This window comes from Falco cherrug, chromosome 8, assembly GCF_023634085.1.
Source record: "Falco cherrug isolate bFalChe1 chromosome 8, bFalChe1.pri, whole genome shotgun sequence".
NCBI classification, from domain to species: Eukaryota; Metazoa; Chordata; class Aves; order Falconiformes; family Falconidae; genus Falco; species Falco cherrug.
In genome coordinates, this window is record NC_073704.1 from 38,696,519 (window position 1) to 38,719,731 (window position 23,213).

The following is a 23,213-nucleotide window of genomic DNA, read 5'->3' on the forward strand; positions in this document are numbered from 1 at the left end:
AAGAGAGGAGAGACGCAAAAGGGAACATGTCAAGGTCAAGATACTGTTAGTTACCGTATAGCCCTTTGGCATCATCACCAACAAAATATGCTGGAGGAACCAACTGTGCCTGGGTTTAAGGTTTAAGGAAGAAAAAAAGCACCACACATACAAAAACCCTAAGGAACTGTATGTGGCTTCTTGAGAAGAAATCTCTTTGGGTCAACTGGGTGTTACGGAGGCTTTTTCAAGGTTTATTTTTCTAGACATCTTTCTAAAGTGCATGTAATATTTAGAAATATTCCTCTTTTTCAAGACAGTGAGACTTATGCTTCTATACCCCCCACGTCCTTCAGGTTGTCTTGAGACAACACTTGGAGCTTTGTCATTTCCTCGGTATTTTTAGAATAAATATTTTGGTTTTGCTGTCAATCTTCAGCTTTTTCACTTGGAATGTGATTAAGGATAACCTTAGCCTTCACTTCTGCAACCCCCTGAGCACTCTGACAGATATTCTGAGCTTCTAGGGTTTATTTCTCATTTTGCAGTAAGCAAAATTTCTGTTTAGAAATGCATATTGGAGTGGTGATTCATTGCAGCTAATGCGTTTCCAACGTAAAGACAAATGAAGCTGTTATTGATTTACCAAACTGGTTGTACGAAGACTTTGCAATGCATTTTCTTCTCACTTCTGTTAGTGTGAGGTGTAACTCCACTGAATCAGAATAATGTGAGAAAGGAAACTCATGCACTACTGTTTGAACCCATTAAAATGTGTCTTCATCAAGCCAATAAGTGAGTGGGAGAGACATTAAGAAGTAAAAGCATGGGAGGAAGGACATATGTTAAGACACATTTTGAAAAGGGATGGAGCATTGTTTAGACAGAGAACTACAAGAAGATTATGCCAGATGGTAAGAGCGAAAGAGGAGAAGGCTTTGGCATCAGTAGTGGTGACATTTTGGGAAAGGAAAGGACTGAACGAGACTGGTGCTACATGAGCAGATAGAGTGGGAAGGGGACTAGAGAGAGATTGAAGATTTATGAGATAGTCTGGAGGGATTCCAAGGCGAGTTCGAAAGCGAAGAGGTCAGTTTGTACCTGGGTACTGAATATTTCTGGAAACACTTCTGATGTTCTACTTATCCCTAGTGGGTGGGAATAATATTGATAATTTATGTCTACTTATTCATAGATTTGTTCAAATGAAAAGAACATGGGTGATCTTTTAATTATTTTTTTTTTTTGCGACCTAAATATAGATGTATTGCATTGCTATTTGATTAAATACATTAGCTGCCAAACTCTGAAATGATCAGAAATAAGGATGATTATATCGTCGATGCATGGCAACAAAGCATAGTTGGTGGGGTTTTGTTTCATTACTTTCTGAATAATAAAACATTCTTTTTGGATTCAAACAGAGCACTGGTTGCTTTCTGCTAATGTGTCGTACCAGGAGTAGATGCAGAATGTTGAGTTTGATTTAGCCTGGGTGCTCAATTTGAGTTCATGAATTATAGATTAGAAATAGAAAATTAATATTGAGATTTTGGTTTGAAGAAAAAGAAGGAAATCTTGAATTTAAAATCTAAGCATATGACAGTTAATGGATGGTAACAAGAAGATGGAGTGTAGGAGTATCGTAAAGAAAACTAACTGGAAACATGATTGAGGGGGGCGGGGGGGGAAGAGGAACTGCAAGTAAATGATATTCAGGCAGGAAGATTTGGGTTTCTGGTCTTGATCATGAGGTTTTCAGCTGTGTTACTCCACTCATTTTAATTGAGCTACTCCCTGTTTAACAGGATAAGTCTGATCTGTCTCTCACACTATCCAATTTGTGCATGCAATCTATTTCTGTTCCTGATGAACATATTACGTGGGGTTTTTTTGTTTTTCAAGTTTTCCTTAATAGTAACTGAAAATATGCACATCTCACAAAATATAACCTTCAGATTTTCCTTAATTTATTTTATTGATGATATAGCTAGCACCAAGGGAAGGGACAGGTTAGAAACAGCTTCACATGCTACGGGGAAGTGTAGCAGTTTGCAGTGAGATACCGTGCTGTTTGTTCTTGTTGGCTGAATGACATGATATACTAGGTCTTCATCAGAGGAGTGGTGAATAATAGAAGATTTATGTTCAAATCACATGCTTTAAATATTTCTGCTAAGTGCTAGTTTGCTCTTTGGTGTTTAGCCTGAAATTTAAAGCACTGAGGATTAAAAGGATTACAACATAATCTTAAATAATCCTAAGTGTCATTTACAGAGAGATGGTTGTAATAACTAAATAAAACCATGTTCAGGGATGGCAGTGTTGTCAGTCAGCAACTGGAACAGAAACAGCGCCTATGTCACTCTGTCATTCTCCTCTTTCCTTTTTTTTTGCCTTAGTTTGATATTGGGTAGGTGTGTTTTGATTCTGGTTATCAAAAAAGAAAATAACATGATGGGCTGCTTCTCGATCAGTACTCATATGGCTGCTGAGGCACCAACAGTGAGGATAGTTTACAGATTTTCTTAGTAATCAATGTTTTCTGCTTCTAGTAAACTTTCCAACTGGAGTTTATTCTTTCCTCTGCTTTACTCACCCTCTATTCCAAGTCAAGCAGCCCTTTTAATTTCAAATTCAGCCCAGACGTTGTGGAAGATGTGCTCTTGACCCCTGGCTTCATAATTCTGGAGCTTCATTAGCACAAAGTCTTGTGGCTGTAGACTATTTCCTTGAAGAGGTTTTGGAAGATTTCTCTCAGATGGTTCAAAAAAGAAAAGGAAAAATAGGAGAGAGGTGAAGAGTGCAAAAAAAGGTCACAGGCAGCATGCTTATGAATTGGTGAAGCTGCTTTGTTCTCTTAATAGCACTATTCATTTAACTAACAGACATTTTCCAGTTTCATTAGTAATTTTTGTCCCTGTTTACCAAGTTCGTTTTTTTAGGAAGATTTCACATGAAAAATTTCTGGAGTTTGATGCCCTGGCTCTTGCCCCAGATCTGGTTTGATATTGGCTTTTGTTTCAATACTCTGCAGCTGTAAGGGGTTACTCATTCATATACAACTAAGAATTGTAAGTATATTTTACAAATAGAGAAATCTGTGTAAGACGTACAGTATTTCAGCAGCGAGACAGCTGAAAGTACAACTGTACCTATGTGTAATATGAAAAAATTTATCTTGCAGCTGTTTCATATATAATATTTATGGTGCTGATCTAGGGTAACTCCCTCGTCCTTGAAGCTATCCAGCTTTGTCCAAGAGCATAATCTGAATGATAAGCTATTTTGTTCTACATACTGTAGGATCAGTATAGTATCTGGATGCCTCCCAGGAATGTTTTAAGTCCCCGCTCTTTGCCATGGGAAGGATCATGTTCTTTTCCATGATCTCTCTAGAGGAAACACTGAGAGTGCGACACGGAGGGGCTTGGGTTGGGATTGCTATTTGGATTTCTTTTTACATTTTTAAACATAAACACTGTACAGAGGAGGCAAATCTAACAAAAGCCACCTTGCACTTGGATGGATGTGAAGCATCCTGTGGTCCTTACCAGGAGCTGGAGCGTGTTCCCCATCCCAGACCTGCCCCATGGAAAGTGCTGCTTCCCAAGCCTGGGAGCGCTCGTGCCTACAGCTCCTACGAGGCGCGCAGTGACCTTTGCTGGCTTTGAATCAGATATGTGTTAGATGGACCTGTTGTGATTTGAAAACATCTGTACAGCATTTTGTCCGCTTCTGGAGGTTACTGCTGTGATTGTGGTTTAATTCCTATCCCAGGGACCTGAATATATTATTGCCTAATTAAAAGACAGCCACATCACACACTTATTAGATGGTGTCAGCAAGAGGTTCTTTCAATAATAAACTTTTAATTAGTTTTAAAAAAGCGCAAGAAATGCTCTTCATCATCATCTTACAGATGTTCAAGTGTGTATTTTTACATAACTACTCTGCTGTCATTGGTGTAAGTGGGAGACATAGAACACAACTACATGAAATGGTCTCTTCTGCATTGGGTTTGTTTCTCTCCTTTGGCTTGTTAGTGACCTTATCAGCAAAGCCCCTGCCAAAATATGCAGTAAAACCTCATAAATGGGGGCAGAAAATCTGCCATTTCCATTCATCAGTGCTTTTATTTTATAACCTAAATACAAGACCTGTGAATGAGTCGTCTTTTCTTGAATTTAGTTGTCTTTCCCCTCCCCTCCCCCTCATTTTGAAAGCCACATAATTCTTATAGTATTTGGCAGAAATGCATACAAGGTGCAGAGTCAGAGCTGAGAGTGGTGGACACTTTATATATACAGCATTGTACCGATTTCAGGATTCTGGGACCTGATTCTTATTCTACTCTTATGGTAGTGTAGCTCTGTGGGTATTTTTGGAATCACTTCTTATTTACATCTGTTGAAAAATAGCCTCTTTATTAATTGCCGTATTAACTTTTTATTCCTTTTAAACCAGAAGCGACAAATGAAATGATGCTTTCTTTGGTTCATTGTCTTACTCGAGTTCCCAGATTTTCTGAGTTGTCAAGCGGTTCAGATCACGACCTTCGCTTTTGGATTTTGCTGTTACAGTAGCGCTCTTAGCAAGCAAAACCAGGCAGCATCTTAGTAGAGCTGCATTTTCATTGCATGTCTGTATGCCAAATTGGTAAAGTTGATTAAAACAGAAAAATAAGAGAGAGGATACATAGTGTAAGAAGAAAAGTATCCTTGATTGTAGGGAAAGTTTTGCAGAAAACAGAAAATTGCATACAGTACAGATACTAAGCATTGTACAATCGAGAAGTCGCTTTGCCTTCTAAAGACTTAATATGACATTTGAAAATGATGAAAAGAAGAGACATTTAGAGATGACTGGCCATTTTTTTATTATTATTTCAATTTTTTGTTGTGTATGAAAAGGGCAGATTTAATTGTAATCGGTTTACCTGTGTTGTCAGTGACTCCTTCTGAGACCCAAGGAGGTGTTCCTGGTTATTAAAGGGCTCAACAGGTAGAAGCACTAGCTGAGAAAGGAAGAGAAAGGTCCTCATCTAATCCAGAATAAGCAAGAACCTGGGAACTGGGACACACGTATAAGCTGTGGGATATGAGTTTCACCCTTGTTTCACAAGCGCTGGGTGAGCAATGCTCAGGCAAATGAGCCTGTCTGCCTTCTCTCACCAGTGTTTCACTCTTTGGTGGGATGTCGCTCACGTTAGCCCTAAGAGAGTATATTGAGAGTGGAATGAAATTCAGGTTGCTTTGTAAGCATGGACACAAAAATGCTCGGTGTGATTTGCATTGTAAGGAAAACCAGGTAACAAATTCAGTTTTCCCCCCCAAAAAATTGATGGAGAGAAGGGCGTGTTTCATCACTCCTGTGATACAAGCGATGACAGCAAAGCTTTACACCTAATGACAGGAACTTACAAACTGTTCCTAAGGTCTTGAATTTCGGACATATGAGACCAGTGTCATCTTAAAGAAAATGAGCAAATGTTTTCACGCTCTGTACCAAAACGTTTGTACTTTATTTCAAATGATATTCAGTTTGAAAACAGGCAAGGTACCAGCAGGAGGACGCTGACTTTGACAGTGCTGTGCATTTAGAGGGTTTGAGAAACTGAGTCTTCAGCCTCCATAATAGAACTTCAAGAAGCCTCTCTCCATATTCACACTCTATAACAGAGTTTCAAGCATTTCAAGGAGCAGCAACTTTATTCATTTTGACAAGCTGAGCAGTTACGGTAGAGCTGCCATGAGGTTATAGCTAATTAACCACTTTCTGTGGTTCTCGTGTCTGCTTCGACATAACACAAACCCCTCAGTGGTATCAGCAAAGGCCTCATGTATTTTGTGACTCCCAAATCAGGACAGTAGTTTATTTTTAAATAAAATAAAAATCCTATTTACCATCTTACTGATAATGTAAAAAAGTTATTACTTTTCAGAAATGGTGAAGTTCTCTCCTGATAAGCAACTTTTTGTTGTACCTGGCTGCTTGAAGGAAGATCCAAAATTCTCAGCGAAAACTATGGTTGACTTGTAGCTAAGTATCATCTTAGCTAGAAAGTTCCTTTTTCCAATTACCATCCCATGAAAAATTCCATGAAAATGTCACTGTGCTGGGAAAAAAGAAAAAAAATAATAATCACTTGAGAAGTGTAACTTGAACAACTCGTGGAGGTCTTGATGAGACTTGAAAATCTGGGTGAAGGAAGAGCTGTTATGGTCATGGTGTGGTGGTGATGCTGCCTGCAGTGCTGCAGATCACCTCTGCCCTGGTACTCACTGCAGGGCATGAAACATCAGAGCAACCAGCTCCTGGAACGAACCAGACCCTGGGGGCTCACTGAAACCCAGAGAATTCCAGAATCAAGTTGAAAAGCAAGCCTAAGTTTTCTGTGAAGATCAGGCTTATATAAAAAACCCCACAACCCATATACTCCAAATCTGACATTATGTGTACATAGATGTCTGCCTGCTGAAAGTGATTATTATAATAGCTCACCGCGCTTTTTTGAGAGCCTATCTTTTGACGGATGTAAGTGCTGATATGTGAATGACTGTGATAGGTATGAGTGTCTGTGTATGCTGATACACATGTGCTTCTTAAGAAATTATATGAATCACTTAGCTTTTGACAGCTATGCTGCAGCTTTCAGAAGTGCAGATGTTATTTGTCCATCAGAAAAGAAAATATTTATTTCAAGCCACAGGCATTTTCTGCGTTGCAAAAATAAAACATAACAGCAGTTAATGCTTAATGTGCATGTGAAATAATTTTGTCAGGGACAGAAGCACGGCTGAGCGTAAGGGCCTGGACAAATACGTGAGTGCACAAGCAGCATCTTGTGCCCAGGATAATGCCAAACCTTACAAAAAACCAAACCGGGCAGCTTATCCATAAGCAAAGCATAATGGCAGAGCTGCTTATTTTTCCTTTTTTATTTTTCAGCTGAATTCACGGAGGGTTGTGTTGGTTGATTTCTGTTGTGTGTGTGTGGTTTTTTTGGTGCTGTCTTTTGTTTGGGGTTTTTGTTGGGGATTTTTTTTTTTGTGTTTGTGGTGGTTTTGTTTGGTTGTTTTTTGTGGGTTTTTTTTTTTTTTTTGGGGGGGGGTGGGTTTGTAAGCTGAAGAAGCGAGTGGCGTTGTGCGGCTCGCATGCGAAATGGCAGTGGGCTGCAGCCTCTTGCTGCATTATTCATAAACATATTGCTGCCATCTCGTGGGCAGCGCACGAGCCGGCGTGGGCAGCGTGGCAGGGGCAGCATGGTGGGCAGCAGAGGATGCCAGGGCTGTCCCCAGTGCCATCAGGGCCATGCCTTGCCCCAGGGGCTGCCAGCTCTGCAGCGGATGGGGTGCAGGTCATGTAGCGCCGTCATGGCCAAGAGCATTTTTTAAGTGACTTTGGGCAAAACCCTGTGCCTGGCCGAAAAGTCCCTACTAATAATGTTTATTTACTTCAGCTGGTTAATGAACAAAGTAATGTCTGCTTTTAGGAAGGAATAGTGCTGCTGTAAACCTGTGTGCTCTAAATTATGCTGGTAATAGTTTTATGTTTTTAAAATGGTGATGATCTTATGATCATCATTCTGATGGGGAAAGGGTAAATAGCTTCCAAAGGATGGGCTGGTTCAAGATAAAGCACATAATGAGAATTATTGCTACAGATATCCAGTTTGGTGGACTGGATAAAACCCTCTGATGTGAGGCCTTCGGTGCTGTGTTTTGTGTGCTTATAAAATAGGGAAAATGGTATTTTCATAGTCTTGGCAATCAGCAGCTGAAAAGGAGCACAGAAATGTGAAAGAGCCTGGCTTTCCTTTAGTACTTTAAGTTTTTGCTCTTCTCCTGAGTGAAAGCAGTTAAGTTAATTTAAAAGCATTATGATTTTTGCAGCCTTCTTAACGTAAGTTATTATTAAAAATAATAATAATAATTGTCTTGATATGTGCCCAAACGTTGCACGCGTTCCCTTAATTTATCAAACTCTTGAAAAAATAAAGAGAAAAATGAATCCTAAATGAACTCACTCAGAGATAATCAAATCTGACTTGTTTACATGTTTGGTGCTGGTATTTCTGTATTCAGCCACTACATCTTTTAAAATCTTGGCGAAGACACTTTCCTCCATTTTTGTGTTTCCTTTTAATGAGTGAGGCAGATATTTAAAGTTGGCTGGGCACGGCGAGCTTTGGCTGTCCTCTCCCTGAAAGGCAGCACCTCGCATTTGTGTGCAGAGGGATGCCAGGCGAGATGGTAGGGATTCACTTTTTTTTTTTTTTTTTTTTTTTTTTTTTTTGTGTGTGTGTGTAGGAGTGATTCCTACCGCTGACATTCTTTGGGGAGAGGATGGGTATGGATGTTTCAAGGTGCATAGGGGACAATGGCAGGCGATTTGAATGCAAGGGGAGAAATGCAAGCAGTGACCTGCCCTCTCTTTTAGATGTCTCTTTTAGATACTACACCTCTGGGTTTTCAGCAGAGCAGCCCATTCTCAAGCTGTGATTCATGGACAGCTAATGGCACGGGGAGACTTTTTGAAATGGTAATACAGGCGTAGCCAGCCCAAGAAGACCCCGAAGGTAGTTCCCAGATGGTACAAATGAAAGGAAAACCCAGAGCAGGGCTTTCCACTGGGGATCCTGGTTTTGCAAACCTCCTCCTCAAGCTTATTGATTTTGAGGATGGGCCTCCAATTGATCCCATTTATAGAGTGCGTTTATATGGATTATGAGAGCTGTTAAAAACTTGAGCTTGAGTTTAGGGGCTGGATTGTTTGAATTCTGGTGTGGTTTGTGTACTTTGTTTTTTTTTATTATTATATTTATTTATTTCATTTATAGTTTTGTGGTTTTTTTATTATTTTTCCTTTCATTGCCTTTTCTCTGATTTGGGGTGAATAAATTCCTAGGATTTTCATGTGATTATATCTGCAATTACATCTGTAAAACAGGGTGATCCAAGAAGCTTAGCAAATATTTTCTTTGGCAAACAGAGTTGCAAAGAGGAGATGTGGTTTTCTTACCATTTCATTTAAAAATAGACTTACTTAAATTATCAGATGATTTTAACACTTAAAATCCACAGCACTTCAGTCAGCCTCCCTTTGTTTTGTTTTTTCTCTGAACAGTCATAATTGTTACAAATACATTATATTTAAAATATTGACAGACTTGAAACCTAGAGTGTGTTTAGTCCCCCCTCTCCAGGTCTGAGTTTGCAGGTAAGCTTTCACAGGTTGGGCTTCAGACTAATTTTCCAGGAGGGAAAGAGTGCATTTGGATAAGTCACTACTTATATGAGAGCACATTTTAATTCATGAAAATGAACCCAATTACTAAGATTCTCTTAAGTAATCGAATTATTATTATTTTCTATTATTTGTACATAGTCATCACTAGGTGGAGGCATACTTTACATATTCTATTGAACATGTCATCTGTTATGGACTGAGATGAATTGCATTGATACTGCATAGTTAAGTGAATGATATGCTTTTTAACCTGAACTCCTGAAGTAACCTGTTACCACCAAACGCCCAACTCTCAGACTAAGCAGACTAGTGCTTTGACCACTACTACTGCTGAAAATCAATGAAAATTGAATGGTTTTTAATCATGGGCTGCACAGAGATCTCTTGAATTAATTCAGAAACATTGTTCATGTATGGTAAAGTTAAAAGGAGAAAACAAAGCAGGTGTCATGCCACCAGAGAGAGAAATAACAAATAGAAATAACAAATATCTATGCGTTTCAATACCCCATTCCTGCAGTACTTAATTCAATGTACAATGGATTGACTGGGGTGGTTTTTTTTTTTAATTCTCTTCTTAGCAAAAAGAGCAAAGTCCATTCACAATCCATCCATATTTTCTCATGGTCCAGAGCTACCTGCTGTAGATTGTACAAGTTAGATTTTGACTGAGGGTAACAAGACCAACCTCCGTTGAATCTAATACCCTGACTTCACCCAGGCTCCCCTGATTTACAGATTTAAGTAGATCTTACGCATTTATGCGCATATATATGGTGCCATGCTTATGTTTCCCTCTTGTTTTATGAGCGGATGGGGCAGAGTCTGCACGAGGTGGTCCTAGGCTAGCATAGCCCCAGCTACGTGTTTAGGGGGCCACAAAAGGACTCTTCAGTGTGAATGTGGGAGTCAGAGGCAAGAACTGTCTCTTTCTCCCTCCTTGGAACACTGTGTTACGGCTCTTTGCAGCTTGTACTATAGGAGGAAGAAGGGTCGTGGTGCACAGATTATAAAGAAAAAATAAAATTCACTTTATTCAGAAAATAATCCCTATTTTTTTCCAAGTAAGACACATATTCTCTTCTAAACATGCTGAAAAAAGTGGGGGAAATACATTTTTACATCTCGGCCATTTTAATATGTTTTAGAGAATGGAGTCAGGATGGTTGAGTGAGATTTCCTGAGCTTTGTGGCTGCTCAGCCCCAGACTGGCATAGTGGACAGACATTGCTGTGGCCTCCTCCTCTGTCACTCCCCTGGGCAGTCAGCCAGTTACACCCTGGGGCAAGTGCCCTTCACCCCTTCCATAGGCCAGGGCTGTAAAAATGCTATAATGGAGCAGAAGTATGCCCCCCTCTTTTTTTGTCGTTGTCCGTGTCCTGTCCCGTCCCCCCCCCCCTCTTATTTTTTTTTAATATTGTTTGGATTTTGAATCACACTTTTAATAATTATATTCACAGTCTAAAATTAAATAATCATTTTATTTAGCGTTCACAGAATTGCCAACCAGTGCTCAAAAAAGGATGTCCAGCGATTTATCAGCACACAGAAAATAATTTTAGCAATATTTTGAAATGCATTAGTTATAGTTTCGGTTTGATTTCTAGAATGTAAATAAGTTTTGATTCTTCTGTTTCAAATTACTTTTTTGGAACTAAGGCTTTTGAATAAGAGTCCCTCAAACCAAGCTGTTACTCCTGGGAAATTCTGTAGTGGTATGTTACTGGCATTTGAAAAATGCACACCTTCTGAGAAAAAACAGGAAAATTCTGTCAGACAGACTGATGGGAATTCCCAAGTTTGGAGATGCAAGTTCTGTTGGAAAACAATGGCAGCACAATTCAGCTAAGGCTGCAGTTGGAGTGAAAAGGAATATGTTTTCACCATCGCATACGTTTTTATTTTTTTTCAGTGTCATTCTAGAAACAAATATTCTACAAGATCAGTTAAAAAGTGCAAAGTAAGGAATAAGAGAAGAATGTGTGTTGGAACATAACATAGACTTTACCCATGTAGAAAAGTGTGAAGAAATATGGTAAAATTGAATGTAAACAAAGAAATGGGGAAAATAAGTGTGGGAGTGAAAAACTGTGCACAGGGAGTAGGAAGAATGTAATGCAATAGTAGAAGATCAAAGGAAGGGTAGCCAATTTTTTCAAATATTCAGTAATAACTTAGATGTAGCAAGGTAAAGGATTGGAACAAAGGGTCAGAATATCACAAATGGAAAAGGAGAAAACATTATATATAGTGTACATTTTTTTCTTAAAGGATCAATTATTATCCCCATCTCCTAGTATTTCAGGACTCTTTTATAATTACTAGTATTATTTTCGCTCCCTCTTCTGCACACACACTCTGTCTCTCTCCCCCTTCCAGGCAACACTTCTCTACTTGCGCAGATTTGAGGGGGTAGGAGGATCTCAAGGGTTCTTTGCAAGATGCTCGTTTCCCACTGCAGAGTGTGGCATTGCCAGGACTCTTCAGGGGACTCTCTGCCAGCTATCCTTAAAAGCTTGCAGAGGAGTGGGAGAAGATTTGCATACTGCCCAAGCAGGGCCAGATTTGAACACCCCTCTCCGCTGAATAGTGCATTACTGAGTAAAGAATGACACCAAAATCGTTGCAGCTTCTGTAGAGTAGGTGCTGTGCTATGTCAAGCTATTAGGGTCTGTTAGGGTCTGTCCCTTATTTCTTTCCTCCCCCCACTCCTAAGATGCTCCTTTTTTTATTCAGGCAGAGATGTCTTTTCACCTGCATTTCCGCCCGCCCGCCCCCCCCCCCCCCCCCACTTTCCTCTAATTTTACCTTTCTCCACTCTTGTTTTCTTTTCCTTTACCCTCTATTTCAGATTTTTTTGTATTTTAATAACATATTTTAAGTAATTTTTCTCCCATTCTCAATGTGATGACAGTATATCCTGATGGAAAGATAATAATGCCCAAGGAGGTTTTCTTTTATGAATTCTGCTGGTGTTACTTTCACATGCACACAAATATATCATCTTGATTTCTAGCTCTGGGTCATTTCATTGCTCTTGTATGTCTTGCTACGAGATGTTTCCTGTAATTAAAAGATTAGGTTAAATAGATTATTTGTGCTGCCCTGTCTACATAAATGTTCTGTTTCTCTGCCTTTAGATACTGGCTTTTGTGTTTTAAGGCAATGTTGTGGTACATGATGTTGCATCGTGTCTCCTTTGTCTTTAAGCTGCTGACTTATTGGTAACAGAAGCAATCAAAGGAGACATTTACTGCCACAGCCTCGTAGGGTCAGTGAATTAACAGGTGCCAATAAGTTCTGAAGAAGTGTTTTAATCGTTTCTAAAGTATTTAATTAATGGACTCTTTTAGAGGAGTGGTGATTGAGCAGACAGAAGGCTGATAAATATTTAATGCTTGTATCTAGGGAACTTTTTCTCCCTTTCATGTAATTTGAGGTGTTTACTAATGGAAAACACAACCTGAATTGTTCTGTAGCATGCAATCAACAATGAGCTGCTAGTAGATTGGCCAGGGTTTGGATACCAGTCAGGAATTTATCTATATGTGCTGTGATATTCCACATCTATAGTAAGTTTTGTTTAGAGAGCATTTTGGAGTGAGGTTTCCCTGGTACATCTAGATATCTGTCAATACTTATGGGCTATAGGAAGTAGCCTCTAATAACCTGATCACTGGAATATTAAGAGTGTGTGTGGTTGTTTACTTGGGCGGTCACAGTTTCAGTAACCACCACTTGTTGGGTGGTAGTTACTAGAAAACGGACTTTAGATCCCAACATGGTTGTTGATCTGTGTGATATGCATGACAATTCCTTTAAAATGTGGTAACATGATACCAGTAATGCCATAATTATGCCTAAAACTTTTTGGTTTTAAATTTGGTTCTTATCATAACCTGTTTTGTTTGCACTTTAGAGGAACATTTCCCTCCTTGTTACTGTCTTAAATTCTCACTCCTTACTCTTTATTAAAAAATAATATATATATATATAAATCAGTTGTGTCTGAGCTACATTTGATGTTGTAAAATTCCTCTTGCTCTTGAATTCTTTGTTCTATTTCCTGAGAAAATACTAAATAACTTTCCTTTTTCACTTAATGTCACTGCCTTAAGGAATGATGTTTGTGATAAGTTAACACAGCCCCATTAATTAAGTACCGTTTGCTTGCTTCTCCATTGGCCAAACGTTGCAGTTAATCAGCACAGCTTTTGAAACGGCAGCACGGTGGAGTTAAGCAGGCAAAGGGCACAGTCGGAGTTCAGGGTGAGAGACCACGGAGATTTGTATCACTTAGTCAATCTATATAGCCAACTGCACGCTTCCCTCTGTTCCTGCCGCTCCCTCTTAGCTGTGCCTGACCGGGCGATCTCTGTCCCGACTGCCCTCGAACGCCGAGCCGTGGAGGTGCCTCCAGCCGGTGGCTGGGTTGTCCGGCCAGGAGAGCTCTGTTAGGGCTGATGGCCGGAGCAGGGCTGGCCGTCCTGTGGCACTGCTCATCCGAGCTCCTGCACTGTGCCACTGGAAGTTCAGAAATGCAGAAACAGCTGAAGAAATTGATTCTATTTGTTGTTGCAGTTCAATAGACCTCTGATCTGCAATGCTTGAGCACACCAGGCAGTTCCGGCAAAGCCACCTTTTACCATCGTTAGTATAGGGATAGCCTTGTTATCAGGTTGTAGGAATTAATTTTGTCATATTAGGAGGGAGAAGTTATAATATTGCAGGATGGGGAAGCAGAGTGTTGGCTGGCCAGTGCTCTCACCGGCGGCAGCGTGGAGAGCAGCTCAATTGTGTTGACTTGGGGGATCACTTCTAATTAAAGTTGCATACTATTAGAGTAATGAAAATGTGTTTATATAGTGTCCAGGCCTCTTAGCTGTAAAAAAATGTAACTAAAACCACGGTGATATAGTGGCAACGTTGTCTGATGAATCCAGGAGCTAATAATGGGAAAAGATAAAGGGAGAGGTCGCGGCATGTGGCTCTTCACCTGAGCAGGGAACAGAAAGCTTCCTTAGAAGTGTCTGATCCCAAGGGATTTAAAATAGCAGCAACTTCTCAAGGTATCTCTTATGTTACTTGGAGATGTGAACACACAGATCTATGGAAATGATGTGACACAGGGGGCAAAAACGCTTATCACCAAAAAGGCTGAATCCTTCAGAAGGTATAGCTACTATATACGACAGCGATAGTATGCTATATTCCATAGCTTACTTTTCTCTCTCACTTTAACTTTGTCTTCTACCTGCTTTTTCTTTCCTCCTCTGTATCTTTATTAATTCCCTCACTATTTGCAAACCTTTTAGGAGGAGTGTGTGATGTGTCCATTTATTATCTCTAAGGATGGTTAGTGCTGGGTTTGAAGTCATCCACATTTTCTTTCCAGCCCTGTAGCATGTAAAGAAGAATGTGCTTATAATCAGTCAAGGTAAAATAATTGGAAATGGGAATAATAATATAGCAACGGCCAATCTATTTGTCAACTCGGCTGCAATGGTTTTGGTTTTCCACTTAACTCAGTGAATGTGTACATGGCATGTGGAGGAAAGCAGTCATTTCTCTGAATTTGATGTATGCAAAACTGATAATGCAGTTATTGCAAATGTAGATGATATCTGCCGATGTAATTAAAAATACACATCTGCCTCTTTGAATATGCAGTTCATTTGTTGGGTTTTTGGTTTTAGTCTTTTAGAGACAACTGTGCCAATCTGAGCAAGTCGTACAGTAACTTTGTTTGGACAAACTCTCAGTTTGTTACTTTTTGTTCATAAATGCAGTTAACAAGTTCTTTTGTACTTCTTTGAGTGTTAATTGATGTAAACAAAGTCTGCATTTTATCTAATCCCACTGAAGCTTGTTAAAATTAGAGATGTGCCAAATTATTCCAAAGCAGGTTGTAAAGTAAGTGAACCATTAGATCCACTGGCTCACAAATGGCATAGACAATGTGTGCTCTGTTTGCTTCTTTTTCAGGGACTGTTTATGTCAGAACTTTCAAATCACAGTTTTTTGCATCTTTAATATTGCGTTCAGTTAATCTGTACGGCAGAAGTATAGTACAAGCAGCAGGGCTGAGCGTGACTAAAGCTATTTCTAGAAAAGTCCACATATACGCTCCTAATTGAGCATACCTAGCAGTCAGCTTTGCTAATTTCTATATTCGGCATTTTCTTTTCACCAAGATGTCCGTTTGTTAGCATTTTATCTTTGCAGGAATTGTGATTTGCAGAGTTTGTTATTGCCCAGGTTCCAACGTGTTATTTTAGTGACGGTAATCTAATACACAGGGCACCATGCTAGCCTCAGCTAAACCTCTGGGGCGCAGGGCAAACCCCGAGGCACCATTGCCATGAAAAGGTCAGTGGGGTTGGTACCACTGCAGGGAACTGGTGGCCCTTCCTCTCCTAGCCTGGCAACTAGCTCCCACACCAGGGTGTTCTCAAAATCTTGTTCCTCAGGCTTCTGTGATTCTGCTTTTTCTGCAGATTTATCTGCAGATATCACACACATCTATGTGATTTGTCTTTATCTGCTCCTTTGGCTTGTCTTTCGGAAAGTTATTCTCTTACATCTCCTGCCTCTTTTCCTGACTCCAGGACCTTTGGTCCTGTGCTGATACAGGACAATCCCATTTACCAGCATAGTTGAGCTACTGTGCCAGTGCTATAAACACAAAAGTCTACATTTCTGCCCCAGTCCTCATCCCCTTCCTGACCTGAATACCAAGTGAGTTCCCTCAAGTCTTCTCATACTGAACCATGAAGACAAGCCCAACATGCCAACGGCAGAGCCTGGAGAGGAGCTCTGCACTCACATTCAGACATGTGCTGATGGTCTGGTAGTAAAGCTCATTTCTGATTTATTATTTAGTTAGCTGATTTCCACATGAACATCGTTGTAACCAGGATGGTAAGAGGGTCAGTATGGATCTCAACACCAAGTGCTAACCATTATTAGTCAGTCAAGTATTCATGTATTATTAGCCTGAGTTAACGCTTCAGCTGGACTGTGCTGTGTGCTGTACTGCTGGTGCTGCTCTTCTGGAGTCCTTTAAAGCTGGGCATGTTGCGTCCCCTTGTACTTTCACTGTAGGCTCCTAGGGACAGAGGTGATGGATCTCTTCTATGTGTACATAGTGCCTGACACTATAAGGTACATGACTGCGTATTCATGTTAATACAAATCATAAAAGCTTAATTAAAAAAAAAAATAGCAAGAAAACATCTTTCTGCCTCTTTCTCACGTTTAGTTTGAAATTGTAAAAGGTGACCAGGGATGAATATCCTGTAGTCTCACGTCTGACAGCATCTTGTAGCAATTATTGCCAACCAGAAGTATGATCCTTAAATGTTAAATGTTATCTCAGGCAAAGGTACTGCATCTATGCAGCAGGAGCATACGCTGCTGCTCTCAGGGTGAAGGAAAGCAGACCTAGAGGGAAGGTGGCTAGTGCTGATGATTTTCCTGGAGCTTCGGAACTGGCTAGCTAGATCCACAGGGGAGCTGAGGCACCTAATTAGGAATCAGATTCATAAATATCCTTACGGACCTAGAGGCTTTGTTTTAGCTTAATCTGTAGGGCTTTCTTTTCCCAAGCAAAAATGTCTTATAGACAATTCTTTTATCAGGTAAAGCTGAGATAATCTCATGATGCATGTTAGACAAGACAGATCTCAAAGATCATTATATATAGATGTTTCTGTATCTTTCATAATTCTCTGTTTTTTTCTAGCTGCCAGCACCATAGTATCTAATCTTTCTAGCAAACAGGTGGCTCTTGCAGCATGCTTTACAATCAGTCAGACTTTGGCTCAGTCTAATTTGCTTAATCATATTAATTAATTACTTTTGTAAATGTCAGAAAAGTTCAGCACACATTTTACTTTTTAAAAAGATTTTTTGAAGATCTTTCTAGTAAATATGTAACTTTGAAATATCTGCAGTATTTTTACTGAAATTGAAGATCATAGTTATTCAGATTATGCATTACAAGAGAACTATTCAGCTTCCTTAGTCACTATTTCATTTAGCCAGTTGAATTAATTTCAGTGAATTTGTTTCCTATTTTATAACAGTTTAATCAGGTGATACCAACCAATTTCAGCCTATCACCTGTTCTGCTAGTTCCCTGGTTTATTTGGCAGTCTGTGTGGCATTGTTGCATTCCACACGCTCTCTGACTGGAGAACAAAGTATTTTTAATGGGAGGTAAACACTATAGACTAGAAATGATTGGGTTGTACACAAAAGCCTTGATTTCTGTATACTAAGGCTTCGTTGCTGAAAAGTATTTTTTCAGGTAAACCCCAAAAGATAATTTTAGAGCAAGGAATTAAAAGGGTTACATACCTCCTAATGGTGGAACTCCTGTAGGTGTTGTGAGTGGTCTGCCTTGACCAGTGCTATTTGTGAACCAAAACGGTGACACTGTATTCTTGATTTAATTCATATTATTAATGAGAGTTTGAGAACAGCCATAGTACAAAGGTTGACAGTTTTGTGCAGTACTGTTTTTCTGCTTTTTTTGTTGTATCTGTGTTTAGATGATGTGACTGTTTAGTAAGTCTCAGAAGAGAGGTCAAAGCATAGGTGATGCTTTGAGTGACAGGTCTGAAAAGAAAAATACTGAGACTATACAGAAGTCTGTAGTCACTGAATTGTAGCAGCCTAGGTGAAATAACAGAAAACAAATGTTCCTACCTCAAGAAGCCTTGGGGTAATCACTTTAAATAAAGCCTAATTGAGTAACAAATCTACAAATGGTGTTTTTCCTTACATCTGACCATGTTGTACACTTATCATAATTCCTTTGTGCTAAAACATTTTCTGACTAATGGCCTCTGATGCATGCAGTCTCCACTGCCAGTCTGGGTGTAGACAACGTGCTCCAGATGTGCATTTTAAGATCACTGTCCTGCAGCAATAAGTCCTTCTGTTCCCATCTGTAACAATATTTAACTTTGAACACGACGGTGATTGCTACTGAGAATTCCTTTTCTTCAATCCGTAGGAAAGCCTGAGACTTTTAGATTAACAGTAAGTGAACACGAGAAGCTTAAAAAAAAATACATTCTGCCACATGCTATCTTCGGGTTAGTTGTTAGCTCTCCTCTTAAGATCAAGCCAACAACAAAAAGCAACTGTATGTATATGGCTGTATGTATATGTATGTATGTAAGCACTCTTCTTTCCAACTAGTGACATCTCCAGGCTGCAGGTGCTGATGCCAGGAGAGCATCAACCATGCAGAGGTGGCTTTTTATCATTTCTTGGTGGTTTGCTCACTGCTAGCTAGCTCAGATGGCAGAAGCAGTATCTATACAGTGGTATATATACAGGTCTTTACAAGGAAGTGGTCCCTAAGTGGAGGCCTGGAATTGATAGAAGATTTTCTAGATGCAAGTCCTATTGCCTAAACCTGGTAATTCATCAAACCACTATGTTTTAAACGAATATAACTTTTCTACAATACTTTTGTAGAGAAGTATTCTGGCTCAGAGTGGAGTATGTGCTCAACAAGGATAGAATCCATAGCAGCAAGTTGCAGCCAGCGTGTGTGTGTATATATATATATCTGCAGCCAGTATTTAGTCCAAACTTCTTTATCTCCATCAGGTTTATTCTTGCACCATGCATAATGCTGGCTTAGAAGCAGTCTTAACGTGTAAACCTTTGAAGATTTTGTTGTTACATGTGTGCTTGTGTTGCTGTACTATCTATACTGTTAAGCTACTCGTTTGGGCAGTATCTTCTGTTTTCCCAACTCTGCATGGAAGTAGTGGGCATTATATAAAGAAAAAGCAAGCTGAACACAAGCATAAGGGTTTGTTTTCATTGCCTAGGAATTTGTCCCTTTAATTGTGAGAGATGGCTGTGTGTGGTATTTTTACAATGCAACAAAATGAAGGTTACACCCAAACTTGGCCCCATTTACTTTAAAGTTCACTAAATCTCACCAGTCCTTCAGCGAGTGTGGGGTAAATTTAAGCAGAAGAAGGCAGATTTTGTGTGGATCTGGACCAATTGACGTTTTTTGGCAGAAACAATAGAAAACATATTACGCTGTGTTTTTATGTTTGTTTCCTCACACTGTGTGGTTTTGTCTGGTTTCTCTGCAAGCAAGGTTCAAGCTGGCGAGCCACACAGTTTCCTTTTGATTTCTTTGTTGTTCGTTTATTGGAATTTGAGATTGGAAGCAGATACAGTGGATGCAAACCCAAGCGAGCCAAAATGTTTTCAGTCTGCCTGAAAGCTTAAGTCATTGAATTTTATACAGCAGTGATATTAAGCTAATTCTTCCAACTCTTCTGGAATGTATATTTCCATTAGGATGGATGTAGTCACATAAACTAGTTATTTTAATATTCTTCTGAACTGGAATGCAATTACTCACTTGAATTAGCCATTCAAAATATTGACTAAAGGGGTTATGACATTCTGATCCTTCACAAGAGTATGGTCAAAAATCCAAAGTTTGTCAAGATTCAAATGTAAGAACATGAAATGGAGTATAAACACAGGTTATGTATACTCCATCTGCATCAATAACATTTTAAAAACTTAATAAGTGTAATACTGCTTGACAGAATATCACAAGATGAACTAATATTTTCAGTTCAATTGCATAAAGGCAGTTTAAAAATAGGACTTACCATGCCTTATTTCCCTGATGAAAGAACATGTGGAAACTGTAAGATATGATAATCCAACATAAAATATACAAATGTACAAATTTTATCCAAACGCTGTAGACAAACCAATATGGCAACCAGTATAATGTACTCTGCTGCTCACTAGCATGCTTTCAGGATCAGATCTTTAATTATTTTTGTATGCTTAAATATATTTGATGTCTAGATACAGGTCTAAGTGAAGCACTGGGGCACCAGTGCTTTCACATCTGAAGCTGTTGTTTAGCATCTGGCTCCCACCTGCCCACTTAGCATAATTATTAAGCATCAAACACTGTTTTGCTCATCTCCAGACTTCAAAGCCTCAAAGGATAGTCCTTGTGCTCCTCTAAGAGCCTGTCATGTTCATCGTTGGTGCTGTCTGACTTAGGGGGTTCTTGCAAACCTTCTACAACCCTGTGGGTCTGCCCTGCTTCCCAAGCCATGCAGGAGGGCAATGGGGAGCTCCAAGACCAAACATCTCTCCTCCACGTGCACATAGCGCAGTATGAAGCTCAGAGGAAGTTTTTCCTCTTATATTTTCATTAAGAGCAAAAAATTGGATCCTTTTCATAAGTAAGAGGACCTGAGCGCTTTACCTGGTGTCTGTCCCACTTTATGTACTTACTCCACTTTTTTTTATCTGGGTGACTTGCTCTGAATGAAGATGCCTTTTCTTCTGTTGGAATAAGATACTAAGATCTCCATCCTTCTAACCTGAGAGAGGACTTTTGTAGTCTTCAACCCTGAGCTTGCAGGATTTGTTAGGGAGCTGCCTGGGACAGTCAGCCTCATCCATTTCCATCTCCAGGTTGTTGTGTCATGAAGCTGTTCTCGTTTGAGGCTTCCATCGTGGTTTTCCCAAGTATGATGGCATTGCCCTTCCTCAGCTCCACAGGAACAGGGGAACATAGCTAGACATATACACGCAGTCAGAGGGGAAAAAACAGTTTTGTACCTATGACTGTTCCCCTTCAAAGAGTATTTACTCACATGGCAGCCCTCCTCAGCATGGCATTTCTGAGCTGGAGCTAGCAGTGTTCTTTCCCTGGTGGTATGAAAGCCGTGTGGTGGTAGGCACGCTGGACTGTACCTGCTGGCTGCCTGAGAATTAAAAAAATAATAATATGACTTTCAGAAATAAGACTCATAATGCGAATATATGCATAGTAAACATGTTTCAGAGAACAAAAGCTGCAGGTAAACGTGTTTGGGTTTTTTTTGTCTTGGTAGGTCAGCTGGAGATAGATATATGCCTTGTTATAGAGGTGTTACTCTCTTATTTTTAACTTACCTTATATTTAACTCCTGGTGATTTAGAGATGTCAGATGGATGTGGTTTTGTAATGAAAAATGTGTAATCCTCAAGAAATTTAAAAGCAAACTTTTCTAAAAATTTTATACTTAATTTTCTTGTGTAGATTAATGTGTCAAGCAAATGATAAATATCAACAGTATTTTAAGAGCAAAATACTTTAGATAAAGGGCAGAAACAAAGAAAATACATGTCGGGTACGTTAGGATATGAGTGAGTTAAGAGTCTTTGATAGCGGTTACTCTGCTAGTCCAAATAATGACTAATTACCATGGCAATCCTTATGTTCTGTGCCATACGGACCCCACCATTCCTACTTAAAAACACTAATGGCAAATATACATTGCAAACAGATGCCATGTGCACATATCATTTGAAAAGGCTTTCAGGAAAACAAGATTGCTGGTCTTTGGATAGAAGCAGAGCTGTTGCACGGCAGGATGGCAGAGCACCAGTGATTCCTGTCCCACAAGAGAGTCCCCATCTGTGCCACCACTGCAAGAGGATTGGGGATGGAGTGAGAGGGAAAAACCTGGCTCAGGTCTGAACACAAACCAGCCTCTGCAGGTACAGTTTTTCTGTGACACTAGCACACCTTGGTCTTAAAATATTAAGTCTGAACAGGCTGAGCTTCTCCCTAATTAGCTTCCAGCTGGTGGTAGCCCTCAGCTGCTGGGGAACAGCTTTGGAAACCAGACTGCTGGGTAGGTGAGGGTCTCTATCCAAGGCACTATCTGGAGGAACAATATTTTAGGTATTTAGAAATTATTTTTCCTCGACCTGTTTCAAGCTAACTTCTGCCCAGCACAGCCCACTTTGTCGCTGGCTAGACCATGGAACTCCCTGCCAGCTCAGGTCACCTTATGGTAGCTCTGAAATAAAAGATGCAAATTATAGATTTGTAATGCGGGGGCTGGCGCAGCTGCACTGTGAGTGGGGAGAAGGAGAGGGCTGTACATCAGCACTGCTGGTACCCCAGTACAGCCCTGGGGGCGGTGGGTGGGCTGCAGCAACCCCAGCAGTCCCACACCTGTGTAATGGCAGTGGAGGCTCGGTGCAAAACTTTTACTTCAATAACGAAGGAATTTAAAGGGGGGTGGGGAAACAGACCTGCAGAAAACAGTTTTTGAACTACAAATGTGTAGTTAAATTCTGGCAAACACAGGGCATCCATACTTTCCAGATTCCCTTGCTGTAAAAGAAAGAAAGGAAAAGAAGAAAAGGAGCAGGTGGGCGGTGGGTGAAATAAAAAAGGAAAAAAGGAAGTAAAAAAGAAAAGGCTTTGGCTTGCAAAAGATCACCCTGGACCTTATCGCTATGTTCTGGGTTAACCGTCACCAAACCTTGCAAAAAATGAAAACAGAGGTCTCCTTAGACCTGATCCTAGAGATCAGGGGGTTTGGTCCACAGAGTCTATGTAAATGCTCAGCCTACTGAGAGACTGCCAGCATGTGCGGTCTCTCCCACCACCCAGCTTAGCTGTGCTCCTGGCAGCACTGGTCTGTACTGGGAAGTGGAGAGGCTGTAGGCACAGCTGCCACCAGGCAAACTCAGGGGACACATTAACGTGCCACAGTGGCCAGGGGCACAGCTCTGCCACCTGACACAGCATGAGGCAAACCTGTCGGGAGAGGATCGCGGTGTTTGCAAATCTATCGGTGAGCAGCCTTACGCATTAAAGAAGTTTCTCTCTGATATCTCTGCCATTTTCCTGTTTTGTGATTTTTAGAGGAATTGAGATATTCTTTTTTATACCCATCCAATTCTATAAAAAGTCCTTCATAATACAAAAGTTTGCCGTTCACAAATACGGACAAAAATTACTTCTGCCCTCTACTAGTTCGACAGAACTTTTGTCAAGGCATATATAACCAGTGACTCCATGATAATTCCTGAAACATCCTGAGATCTTAGTTAATGAAGCATGGCCAGGAACTCACCAATGGAGTAAACATGTCAAGGAAAATGTTTTTTTTTCTCTTAAA

The 23,213-nt window shown here is 40.1% G+C and overlaps 1 protein-coding gene across 4 annotated transcripts in view; it reads left to right on the plus strand.

Annotated features, from left to right (window-relative positions):
* The window catches only part of ARHGAP15 (Rho GTPase activating protein 15), a 332,925-nt gene that overhangs the window by 62,778 nt on the left and 246,934 nt on the right, over nt 1-23,213 (plus strand). The gene's annotated exons all lie outside the window — the stretch shown is intronic.